Below are 12,311 nucleotides of genomic sequence, written 5' to 3' on the forward strand. Positions count from 1 at the left end.
GGTTATAATAATATTGGTCACGTTTACAAATACCATTATAAATTAATATTAATTAAACCGATTAAAGACTGGTTAACATTATTCCACTGTGTACTTACTAATATCTAGGGAATTACGCGCTCAACGTCACAACAGAAATTCACTTCAATTTCATTTTCACATAAGCAGCGCCAAACCTTGTAAAAATCACCTTTTATTTTAGTCTATTATTTGGAAGCGTTTTATAACCGAGAAAGTTGAAATATAATACCTTCAATGGCATTTGAGTTTGATAAACTGACTTAATTGAAATGCGCTATTGTTGAAAATGAAGTTAATTGATGCGATATATGTCAGCAAATGTGGGTTGGGAGGACAGGATCGAACTAGCTATTCATAGTATTATTATCAAAGATCGGTAGTATTTATTGCAAATTATATTTTTCTTTCAATCTTTCATTAACTAACATTTTTTTATTTGCTATTTGAAAATTTGGTTATTGAATATGCATAATAATAACACTACTTTACAAAAAAGTTTTTAAATGTTTCCTTTTCGTGAACGAAATCTTACTAATTTTGGAATGACAGAAACGAATATGATAATTAAATTATTTTATTATCACTAGCTTCTATAATATGCGGTAGGCACTAGTTCTTGTCTTTAAACATTGAGAAACAAAAAAAACACAAACATAATTTTATATATACAGCTTTATTCCAACGACCTGGGCACTATTTTTGATTACTGAAATATGCTAATGGAATGTTTCACCATGCTTATGCTCATTATTCACAGTAACACTATTATAGAAAACAAGTCAATTTTGGAATGGGGAAAGTGCGTTTTAAGAGACATGTTCCATCCGAGTTGTTGGAATTTGTCTAGTATTACTTTGACAAAATTACAGTAGTTATCATCTCTTTTGTTGCCTAAAAATCCATTAATTCTGGATAATTTCTTGAGAGATTTCCAAAGGTATTTTTGTTTGTCTTTTAAAGCTCTGTCAACTGCTAGATCCTTCATAAGTTAACATATTTGTGGCCCGAAAAAGATACCTTATTGAAATTTAGCTTCATTTCATAAAGAAAATTTGTATCTTAGGTAGCCGGCCTTCTTGATTCATTCCTTTGTCAAAATTTTTTATTAAACCCAGGTCCATAAGAGTAACGAAGTTCTTTTCGTTAGGGTTAAGGTTTCTTGCAGGCTAATCTGATTTTATATAATACGATTTTATATTTCTACTGTTTCAAATACATAAAACAGAAAAGTGTTTTATGTAGTCTAAATTTGAACGGTAATGACTTTCAGATCAACACATATTTTTCATTTAATGTACTTAAATAATAATAATATAATAATATAATATAATATAATATCATGTTTAAATAATAGTCCAGTCTTCACAGATTTGACCTCTAAAAATCATAAAAACAATGGTGAGAATGTCAATTTTGGAAGCCCAAAAAGATGCAAATAAGTTAACCACTCCTACGGAAAAAATCGATTTACCAAAAATTTGTATGTCGAACAAAAAATGTTTAACATAAAAAATGTAGCTGAGATAATTTTACACAAAAATGTTCTAATGTACATTAGAACTTTTTTTGTAGAATGAACCGTTCTCTCAGAAACAACGCTTGAAGCGACCGGCGATTTACAATGTCGGTTACGTCCGCGAAATTAATTTTAAATAGAATTTGTACCAACTCGACGGTAAAAATTCGATGTCTTTTAATAAAAGTGACCTGTCGACAAAAATCAAAATGCGTATTATAGGTGAAGAGTAAAAGTCAGTTTTTATAAAGGGTTACATAAATAAACGTTGCGCTATTTGTGCCATTTTTTACGATTCTCACGAGATCAATAAAATTTCGTTTTAGTTCATTTCATTTCAATCACTTTTATTGACCAATAGTACTCATAGATGAAGTTTCGAGTTTGAGTTTTGTCAACAAATATGAGGCATTTAAAATATATCTTAAAAACGCAGAATTTAAATTTATCTCAAACATAAAAATCGGTTTTACATGTTTTAGATCGGCTGTAATGTAAAAGTTTAAATTCAGCGTTTTTAGGCATATTTTAAATGCCTCAAATTTGTTGCCAAAACTCAAAACCGAAATTTCATGCTGTAGGTTTTGAAGATTAGGCTCAAATAATGGAATTTTTATAGCAACCGGTCAACAAAAGTGATCATTTTATTGATCTAATGAAAATCAATAAAAGTTGCAAAAATCGAGTAACGTTTATTTATTTAATAGTTTTAACTGGCTTCATTTTCAACAAAATAAAAAACTGCATACGAGAGCTGCAGTTTTTATCTTTAAAAAGAATTTTGACTTTTATAGATATGACACTCTGATCAAAAGATATCGAATTTTTACCGTCGAGTTGATACAGTTATAATAAAAATCTTGTAAAAGACTTGTTTCTGAGAGAACTGTTTGTCATACATAAAAAGTGCTAATAAAGATTTTTTTCTTCAAACGTCAAATAATGATGACATTACTTATCTAACTTGATCCTGTCAAAGTTTGATGTCTCCGCCGGCAGCAGTTTTTTTTCCCATTTCTTTACGGCGGAGGGAAAAATGTTGTCATGGCAACAATATGAAACATGTCACAAAGCAACAATACAAATGTCATTAACAACAATTAAACATTATTTTTATTTATAGTAATATTAAAAGTACAATTAGTTAAGAGGCATTTTCAAAATTGAAACCGTGCAAAAATGTTCCCGACTCTTGATACGCATTGGTAATTGTTGATGATACTGATGGTCGAGAACAACTTTCAGCAATCATTCCAACGTGCTACTGCATCATTAGCCGCGGACTCAATTTCGTTTAGGTTTTCCATTTTCGCTCTAAATTTGCGCTTGCGGTTGCAACAACAATAAGCTGTCTTTAATAATTGCAAACAACTGTCAATCAACTGTAACCAGGGAGACGCAAATCCCACCGACGACTTAATTATTTTAATTTCTAACATTTAGACGACTTTGATAGTTGTCACAGTTAATTTCGAGTAAAAATAGCGTATGAATTGTACTATTTATGGTTGAAAATTGCTACGTTTGAAGAAAAAATAATATACTTTATTCGGCAAAGAAGCGACTTTTCTTGACTTGCCCTCTATTACGCGCCTCACTACGTTCAGCGCGTAATATCGGGCGCGTCAAGAAAAGTCATGCGTTTCCGCCTCATAAAGTAATATACTATTGTTTACAATTATCTAAGCTTCAGTTTTTATTTGAAACATTTTTCTCTACGGCGTACAGATTCTTGGTAAATCGATTTTTTCCGTTCTCCCCCTGATGGTAGGGGTTTTAGGGGGAAGCCGGGGGGTGGGTAAAAGTGGTAAACTTTTTTGCATCTTTTTCGGGGGTTCCAAAATTGACATTCTCAGTAAAATCCAGCTGGTTCGTATGATTTTTAGAGGTTTAGCGGTATTTTCGTCTATGACAACTGGGGTATATAAGTCAATGAGCGCTGTCAAGGTTATATAGCGATCCTTCATAATTAACAGGATCCTAACAATATACTTAACAGAAATAAAAGAGACATGATTTATTGTAAAATAACATAGCTTTTAAACTAAGTTTAGAGGGTCAGTCAGTTGGATAAAGGTCCAAGTTTAGATATTTCATCCAATCAATAATTTCTTTACAGATAACAAGAGTTTTTTTTGTCAAAAAAGCAGCATATCTCGCTGCCCATATCTATAATGCGATACCCTGTCATAATGACCACGTTAAAGACCTCCTCTGTCTTCTCCTGTGACAAGTCAAGATATTTAACGAAGTTACTCAGTTCAACTTTAGGGTTTATTATCTTTTCCCTCAAAGTCAAGGTTATGCAATTAACATTATTTTACTTTTTCCAATTCCAAACTCCATTCCAAATCCAACTCATAATTTTGAGGTGGAATAGGAACTGAAGGCTATCTTAATTTAAAGTAGAAGATGTTTGAGTCTAATAGAAGTATTATAGTTAGTATAGTTTTTACAAACAGCAAAGCTATAGAACGTTTTTTATCTGTCAGCCATTCTCGTAACATAACTGATCAAAACTTGCAACAAATATACTAAAAAACCCAGTATAGAAGAAAGAACACTTAGTAATACTGAATCTATTATAACTAACTTCTAGGAATATGTTTGTTTAATAAAGTAAAAAGTAAAAATCCGAGGATTTCTACTACATTCTGTCATAGAGATACAGATCTGTCATCGAGTGTCAACAACATTTTACGTGAGTGCAATAGTTCATATTGATAACTTTTTTTTGCGGTTAATTAGAACATTAGCTTTAATGATTAAATTTGCTTATTTTTATTGACAATAAGCAACCTTTTTTTAAGAGTTTATTTTTAGTTTTTTTTGAGTATGTTAATAGATGTAACGTATAATTTAGTAACGTGAATTTTAGTACAAACAAAACAATGGCCAATGCGATTCGTTCAGGTTTCAGTCAAATATTCATTTAAGTATCATTTTTTATGTTGAGATATTCAAGTTAAAGTAATTTGCCTTTTGAGTTTATTTAAAGTATTTAAATACTGCAATCTGTTTTAACTATAAGATTATTAATGACAATATGTGTCATCATCTGTTTTTTTTAATGTATTTGCTAATAAATTTAGTTTTGAGTATTAAGGTCTTAAGTTTCAGGTTAAAACCCATTGGCGCCCATTTTGTTTTACAGTTTAGCTCTATTTCGTGTTTCTTGTTTTGTTATCTAATTATTATCTATCGCTTCACCTCCAATGAAGCTCTCAAACTCAGCAACGTCGTCTTCGTTAAGTATTGGTGAACGAAAAGCTTTTTATAATCTACTTTAGTCAGCTTTTTCGCTACAAAGTAACTAATAGGAATCCGATGCCTTCAAACTATGGGTCCAAAAAGGATAATTCAATATATAAATCAGCAAAGCTTTTTTAAAAACGTTTGCTAGTATATAAGGAATCACTAAAAAAACTGTAAAAATAAAATAAAAACGATCCAATAGTGTTTGATCTGACCTGAATTCTGAATATTATTAACCTATCTAATGCACTAAAAATTCTTGATAGAATATGTAGCTAAATCCGAGAATCGTAATCAAGTAAGACCAGACCCAAATATTATATTTACTTGGATAGACAGGAGGTGTTTCAACTAACAGTTCAACTAACAACTCAACTTCAACTATAATATTAAGAAAATACTAATAACACGAAATGGGAAGTCAAATCTAGTTGCAAAAATCGATGAAAGCAAAGAACTGATTTGAATTAACAAAATACGTGTGGAGCTTAGTTCATGCCTGAATGGAAAGGCAAGTATAATCTTAGTACTGAGATAAGACAATCCGGGATTGTCACCGGACGATCACCGGACAATATGTGTTATTAGTCATCGGCATACCAACACTGGCTCATTATTGATCTTTAGTAGTAGGAACAGATAAAAATAGTGTCAAATATGTTTATTTTCACTTTTCGATTTTTACTTCGGAAATCGTTTACAAAATAAAAATTAAACAAATTATATTTTGTTACTTTGAAATACAAACAATTCTTCTAATAATTTATTTTATTGACTCATTGATATTGAATAGTTAGATATAATATATTATACATTTTAAAGTAGATGTGTAGCGTCCTTAAAAAACTGCATGCAGCAAATTTTTCCTTTTAGTAATCCCACAGTACATCATGAAGAAAAATAATTAAAAGAGAAAATTAATAGAAAGAAAATACCACTATTAAAAAGTCAATAACATATCGAGGATACATAATTTATGTTTAAATATAACAAAAATTAAAATTAGAGTATGATATTAACACTAAGAGTAAACTAGATAAAAAAAAATATACAAAAAAATTAACAAAAACCAAAAAACCGGAGCGGAAACTTGAGACCCGAGCAAGCAAATTCAGATTTACAAGAGGATAGCAGAAATAAAGCCCCTAAAGGATAGACTGTATTTGATTCGGTTAGGGAACCATGTTGGAATTCTTCTACCCAGGACTTACACATAAAGCGCATTTAGCTAACAGTGTGCCCCTGTCGCGCATCATAGTGCTACAGTAGGGAAAGGCAACCTCTGGACCATTGGAGCGCGGTGCAGTAATACCTGTTTTATACACAAAATAATACACCTCGCTCCAATAAATTGTTACACCTGAAAGTCATTTCAAGGGGTGAACAAGTCTCTTAGGCTGGGTTTAATGAAATTGCTTGCTTGCTAGTAAACTAAATGTAAGACCAAATACTTATTATGTTCAACTTTGTTCAAGATATATATTGCGACAGCATTTAAAGAATAGAAATGTTAATTTAAAGGTATGGGTGTAGACCTTGGAGAGATGTGTTTGCATATTTTCTTGATGACAAAGTCACCATAGCAAATGATTAAAATGATCTGGAATATATGCCGAGAGGCATATATTTCATTATATTTTTTAGTTTTAGTATTTTAGTTTCTATGATTGAAATCCGGACCTGATACTATTTCTACTATAGGTAGTGGTTATCAGTGTTTACTTTACAAGATATGGCAATTTATTACACACCTAGGTTGATTTACTTAAAAAGGTCATATTATTGATAACAAAATATTTCGGAATAGGTATATAATTTAATGTACTATTTTAAATTATACTTTTTGTAGATCAAATAGTGTATGTAGTAATAGTATACAGTAATATTGGTTTACAAGCGCATGGGAGATTTTAATGGGACATTTAACCCAGCATAAATTACATAAAAAACAATATTACAACATGTAATAACAAAATTTTTATTTAAAAATCCTTTATAAAAGGTATATAATTAAAAATACCATTTCGGGCTAAAGCGCAGAACGTTTTCGGACTAAATAGTCCATCATCAGTGTGTTTTTACCAGGTATACAAGAGTCAAGCCATTAAATATCTAGGTAAAAACCCTTAAAAAGTTACTGTTAATATGGTGTGATGTTAAAAGTATTTAAAAGATTCCCTGCATGGCAACTTAAGACTCCCAATAGGGGTTGTTGCTGACCCCCAGACAATGTCTGAATGGGTTCTAGATGACAACTGGAGCCATTGCACAAATTCTATTCTAAAAGCTTACCCGGTTTTTACATATGGTAAGACAATTGCCATAAAATAAAACAAATAACGAGATTAGTAAAAGTACAAATGTTGCAAACAACAAATTCAGTCCAGATTCAGATAAATGGCGAATGGATTACAGTATAATTATGTATTATACAACAAGCATTTAATGATGGTTATTATGGTGGATCATGCGAGTATGAGAGATAAGACATAAGCGGCGTAGCAGTGAGTGTCGTATAGAATACGAGCATCATAATGGCAATTAAATGCGAGTAGCATACATGATTTTTTCTATGATCATTGACAACAAACAAAATATATTTAAATTTATTTTGTAACACAAACAAATTAAGTAGGTATATAATTAAATTAAAATTTTTTTTTTATTTAAACAAAAATGACCCTGCATCAACTACTAAGAGTTATTAGCAGGGGGTACAAACACAAATTACAAGTATTCAATTTCTTACAATGTATATATAACTTAAATATATTCTATTAAATATTGTAAAAATTAATGTCTTTCAAATATTTCAGCACTTGGTTGAACTGGCAGCTTAGTAGATCCTTAGTAGAGAGGTTATTGTTTCTTCTTTCTTGGGTGTATGTTTTGCATTCTAACAGAATATGTTTCACAGTGATTTGTGTCTTGCAGTTGTGGCAGAAAGGGATGGCTTCTTTATTTATTAAGTGAATATGGGTTGGTATAGTATGTCCTAATCGTAGTCGAGTTATTATCACTTGTTCACAACGTTTGAGAGGGAGTGGTAAGGTGGTGCTGACAATTTCTATGACATCTTTTAGTTTGTTCAGGTTCAGGAGTATAATTTTTTTAGGTTTATTATAGAATTCTCTTTGAAGTGAGTTTCTTGTATACACAGTATTAGTGGAGAATATTTTTGAATTAATAGTTTGAGTGATTCGAGGTGAGCGAAATACCCATTTGGGTTCCATTGAAGGATTAGTGATTTATCCATCGGATTTTTCAGTCTCTTCTGTTGAAGATGTGTGAGTGGGGTTAAGTTTTTTCTTTAATCTGGTAATATTGTTTTTTAATGCAGAGTTGTGAGAGTAACAATGAATAAAGTTAAGGATATCGGTTAATTCGGAAGGTTCATTTGAGTAGTTCTTTGAGATAGTTTCAGGATGTTTAGCATGAAGGGTATTAACTAGAAAGTCGCATATTTCATTAAAATTTAATATGAATGGGGGTGATCGGTTTTCAATTTTGTCTTTTATCAATTCTAGAGAACAAATAATGTCGTCGTTAGAGGTTTTAGTTTGTTTTTTAGGTATTTTTAGTTTATGTCTGATAGGAGGTGTAAATATTTGTGAGTCCGTTTCTGGGTTATTTTGGTCGATGTCAGGTGAGGATGGGATTTGTCTTTTAACTTGAGTAGATACTTGAGTAAGTTGTTTATTAATATTAACTGAAGGTCTCAGAGTTACAGTTTCAGCAGGATTATTAATATTATTTAGATTTGATGATATTGTTTCTTTTGGTAAGGAGGGTTGACTTGCGTTTTCTATAGTTTCAGTTATGCTGGCATTCGTTTCCATGTTTTGTTGTGTTTCAGGATCTCTATCATCTATTTCAGGTGTCGTATTTGGAGAGGTTTCTGAGGGTAGTGTTGAGGAGTTAGCATTTGTTATGATGGGACAATCTGTATCGTTATGTCCAATAGTCTTGCACTTAGAGCAGTTTAGTCCATCAATGGAGAGGAATAAACGATAAGTTTTATTGTGGAATACATTGAAGGAGTCAGGAATGGAGGTATTATCAAGGGGCGAAATAAATACTTGCCGTCTGAAGCTTAGGATGTGGCTATATTCGGTTTCTGCTATACCAACTCTTGAGAAAGTCATCTTGAAAACTGCAGTGATGCCTAATTTTTGTAATTTTGCTTCAATAATACTGTTTGGAATTGAAGGACATGCGTTAGAAATTACAAGTCGTTGTGCTGGTGTGATTAATCTTCTTATCTCTATTTCTTACTCATTTATATTAACATATTTGTAGGAATGAACAAGCATATCGACTATGTTTTTGGTAGAGAGGTAGATACATATTCTGTTATTTGGAATTCTAGATGCAAACAAGACGTTACGTGGACCAACCAGTGATCCAATTGCTACGATGTAATTGTAGATTTTGATGACTTCGATTCTGGAGAGTACTACTGCTTGGTCCTCTGTTGGGTGTTTGAACGTATTTACTACATTGGAATAAGTATTTTTTGGTGTATTTGAAGTAGAAGTAGTCATGTTAATTGAAGTCATTTTTATTTTGTTTCCCGCGTTGCCGCAGGTCCGGTCCTGTCACCGGCTAAAGAACCGGCGTGGATCAGTTCCGAACGGTTCCAAAAAACCAGTTGATAAAACCAGTAGGTTGAACTTGATTCGAATTATATAGGTTATATTTACTATTGTAATATCTTATACAAAGGTTTTTTTTTACTCACGTCGCTTTTCTTCTGCTTCTTCTTGTTCTTCTTCTTCTTCCCTCTTCTTTTTAGTTGCATATAAGCAATTCTGCTTATTCATTGGCGGATTAATACCTCTATGGAAGGTTGGTGACTTATCTCAGGAATAGCAAATTTTAACGACACAGGTTTCCTTCATTCTGTTTGTGTGGTTATTCCATTCTTTTTTTATATTTTGTATTTATGTATATTTTTTTTATTACATTTTCTTGTAATATCTTAACTTCTCTTTTCTTGTCTTGTTTCTGAGGCGTATGTCATTATTGGTCTTACACTGGCTTTATAAATTCTTGATTTTATCTCAGTATTAATGTGTCTGTTTGGCCATATAGTGTTATTAACGCATCATCCTGTCAGTCTATTTGCTTTTTGTACTTGATCTGTCACTTCTTTGTCCAGGTCTCCATAGCTAGACAGTGTAATTCCCAGGTATTTATTTCCATTACTTGTTCAATACTGATGCCATCAATTTCTATTTTATATCTGGTTGGTTCTTTGCTAATTAATATTGTTTTAGTTTTCTGAGATGAGATTGTCATATTAAATTTTTTTGCTCTTATGTTAAATCTGTGGACCAGCCTTTGCAGACTATTTTCATATTAGGCTATCAATATCCAATCGTCTGCGTAACCGAGTATTTTTATTTCTTTGTATCCCATTTTGTATACTCTTCCTATGTTAACGCTTTTGATGAGTTCATCCGTGTTAAATTGAAGAGCATGCGGCTCAATGAATACCCTTGTTTTATTCCACTGCTTATTTCTATGGGTTCTGTAAGTTATCCATCTATTCTGACTTCCATTTTGCTGTTTTGGTAGAAGTTTTCGATAGTTTTTATAATATTTATGGGAACTTCTCTATTTTAGGGGAAGATAGATTACATCTTTGAGTCGTACTCTGTCAAACGCTTTCTTTAGGTCAATCAGAGACAAAAAAGTGCTGGTCTATTATACTCTAGTGATTTCTCAATAATTTTCTTTATAAGAATATTGCGTCTAAAAAACCGCCAAGTGCTACCATTTAAAGTGGTGCGTTTTTAAGAAAGTGGTGAATTAGTCCCTATGTGAATTCTATATATCTATGTACAGAAAAGTGGTTCAAGATTTTTATTGAAATGTTACCTTTTAAAGTAAAAAATTTTTTTTTGACAAAAATATATTCAAAAAACAAAGAAAAAAACAAAAACACGCGGTTTTCCTTTTTTGCACCGTAACTTTTTGCCATGGAGGAATAGGTATAGACCTTGTTTAGAATGTCTATACCTATAGAGAGGCTTTAGAGAAAAATAAATTCTATCCTTCTTCGAACAAACGTTTGGTAGAAGTCTTTACGGTTGACAGTATCCGAGATATGATTTTTCAAAGTTAGCCATTCACACCACTTTTGGGCTATTTTCCCTATTTTTCCGCAAACATTGTTTTATAAGTTATTTCTATAAGTATATTGATATAAAGAAAAAATAGTTGGCTTTAAAATGATATACAGTAAAAAGTTTTAGGACTAATTTTAAACAAGACACGGTTCTTCAAAGTTTTCCACTATGCAACGATTTTTGCTGTTTTACGGATATTTTTTAAATTTCTCATTATACCTTTTTAACAAATAAAATAATAGCAAAATAAATAAAAAATAAAAAGAAAAGATTATTTTCTGTAGTATAAAATGTCTATTGTAAAACATTCTAGAACTAACGGTAACCAAGATGTGGTTCGTCTAAGTTATATATGTATAAGTATGATGCTGGCAACGGTTTTTACTAACTTTTACGGATATTGTTTTAATGTCTAGTTACAATTTGTGGTCCAGTCATCAGAAATTTGACATTTTAATACGAACAAGCTGAATTTTGCTGAGAATGTCAATTTTGGGACCCAAAAAAAAAATGCAAAAAGTTTGCCACCTCCCTCCGCCCGCCAAAATCGGGGGAACGAAAAACATCGATTTACCAAGAATCTATACACCATAAAAATAAAAAACGGGTGTGGCAGTCCAGTGGGACTACCGCTGGAAGTTACACTTCTATACACGCATTCGCCGTTACAAATTTATTTGGGAGTCAATCTGCACAATCATTACATATGTAATGCTATAGGTAAGACATAGCAGAAAGAGAAACAGAATTAATAACAACTTACTAACAATTAATAAACAACTTTTGACCTGTAATAGGAGTATGTGAGTAGTAAATGAAGGATTGAATCAATATTTTGATGAAAATGTATATTTTTATTTTCATATGTATGAAAAGAGTTGAATGCAAAAATTTTTTTACACATACATATACATAACTTTTCTACTTACACATATATGTTTAATTTACCATGTAATAATATTAATAAAAAAGTCCTCCCCGACTGGGAATCGAACCCCGGTCTCCCGCTTGACATGCGGGGATACTGACTACTATACTACCGAGGACATGACACAAATGTATTTCAAAATTGACAGTTCTGGATCATACAGTGTGATTTATTGAGATTATTATTTTGAAATACAAAAGACTAAAATAATTATGAACATATAATATATAATACAAAACATATCACATAAATAATAATATTAATAAATATTTTATTATATACAAGGTGGTCCAGAATTATGTACATTAATTTCTAGAGCTCATAGTACGTCCAAAAATAAGGGTACTTCTTTATGTACACTTTTTTATAAAACTGAATAATAAGGGAGATACAACCCTTTAAAGAGGTGAATTGAAATTCCTATTTTCTCAAATATCTTCCAAACGGTTTTGAATAC

The 12,311-nt window shown here is 31.4% G+C and overlaps 1 protein-coding gene across 2 annotated transcripts in view; it reads right to left on the minus strand.

The window, feature by feature from the left end:
• Positions 1–12,311, minus strand: part of LOC140433288 (phosphatidate cytidylyltransferase, photoreceptor-specific-like) — a 65,477-nt gene that overhangs the window by 17,809 nt on the left and 35,357 nt on the right. The window contains exon 1 of one of the 2 annotated variants that reach the window (XM_072521318.1): positions 99–321. The exons of the other annotated variant lie outside the window; for it this stretch is intronic. The gene's annotated coding sequence lies outside the window, so the exon portion shown is untranslated. Of the gene's footprint in view, positions 1–98; positions 322–12,311 lie in introns of those variants that run through there. 2 annotated transcript variants of the gene reach the window in all.

Source organism: Diabrotica undecimpunctata, chromosome 2 (genome assembly GCF_040954645.1).
Source record: "Diabrotica undecimpunctata isolate CICGRU chromosome 2, icDiaUnde3, whole genome shotgun sequence".
NCBI classification, from domain to species: Eukaryota; Metazoa; Arthropoda; class Insecta; order Coleoptera; family Chrysomelidae; genus Diabrotica; species Diabrotica undecimpunctata.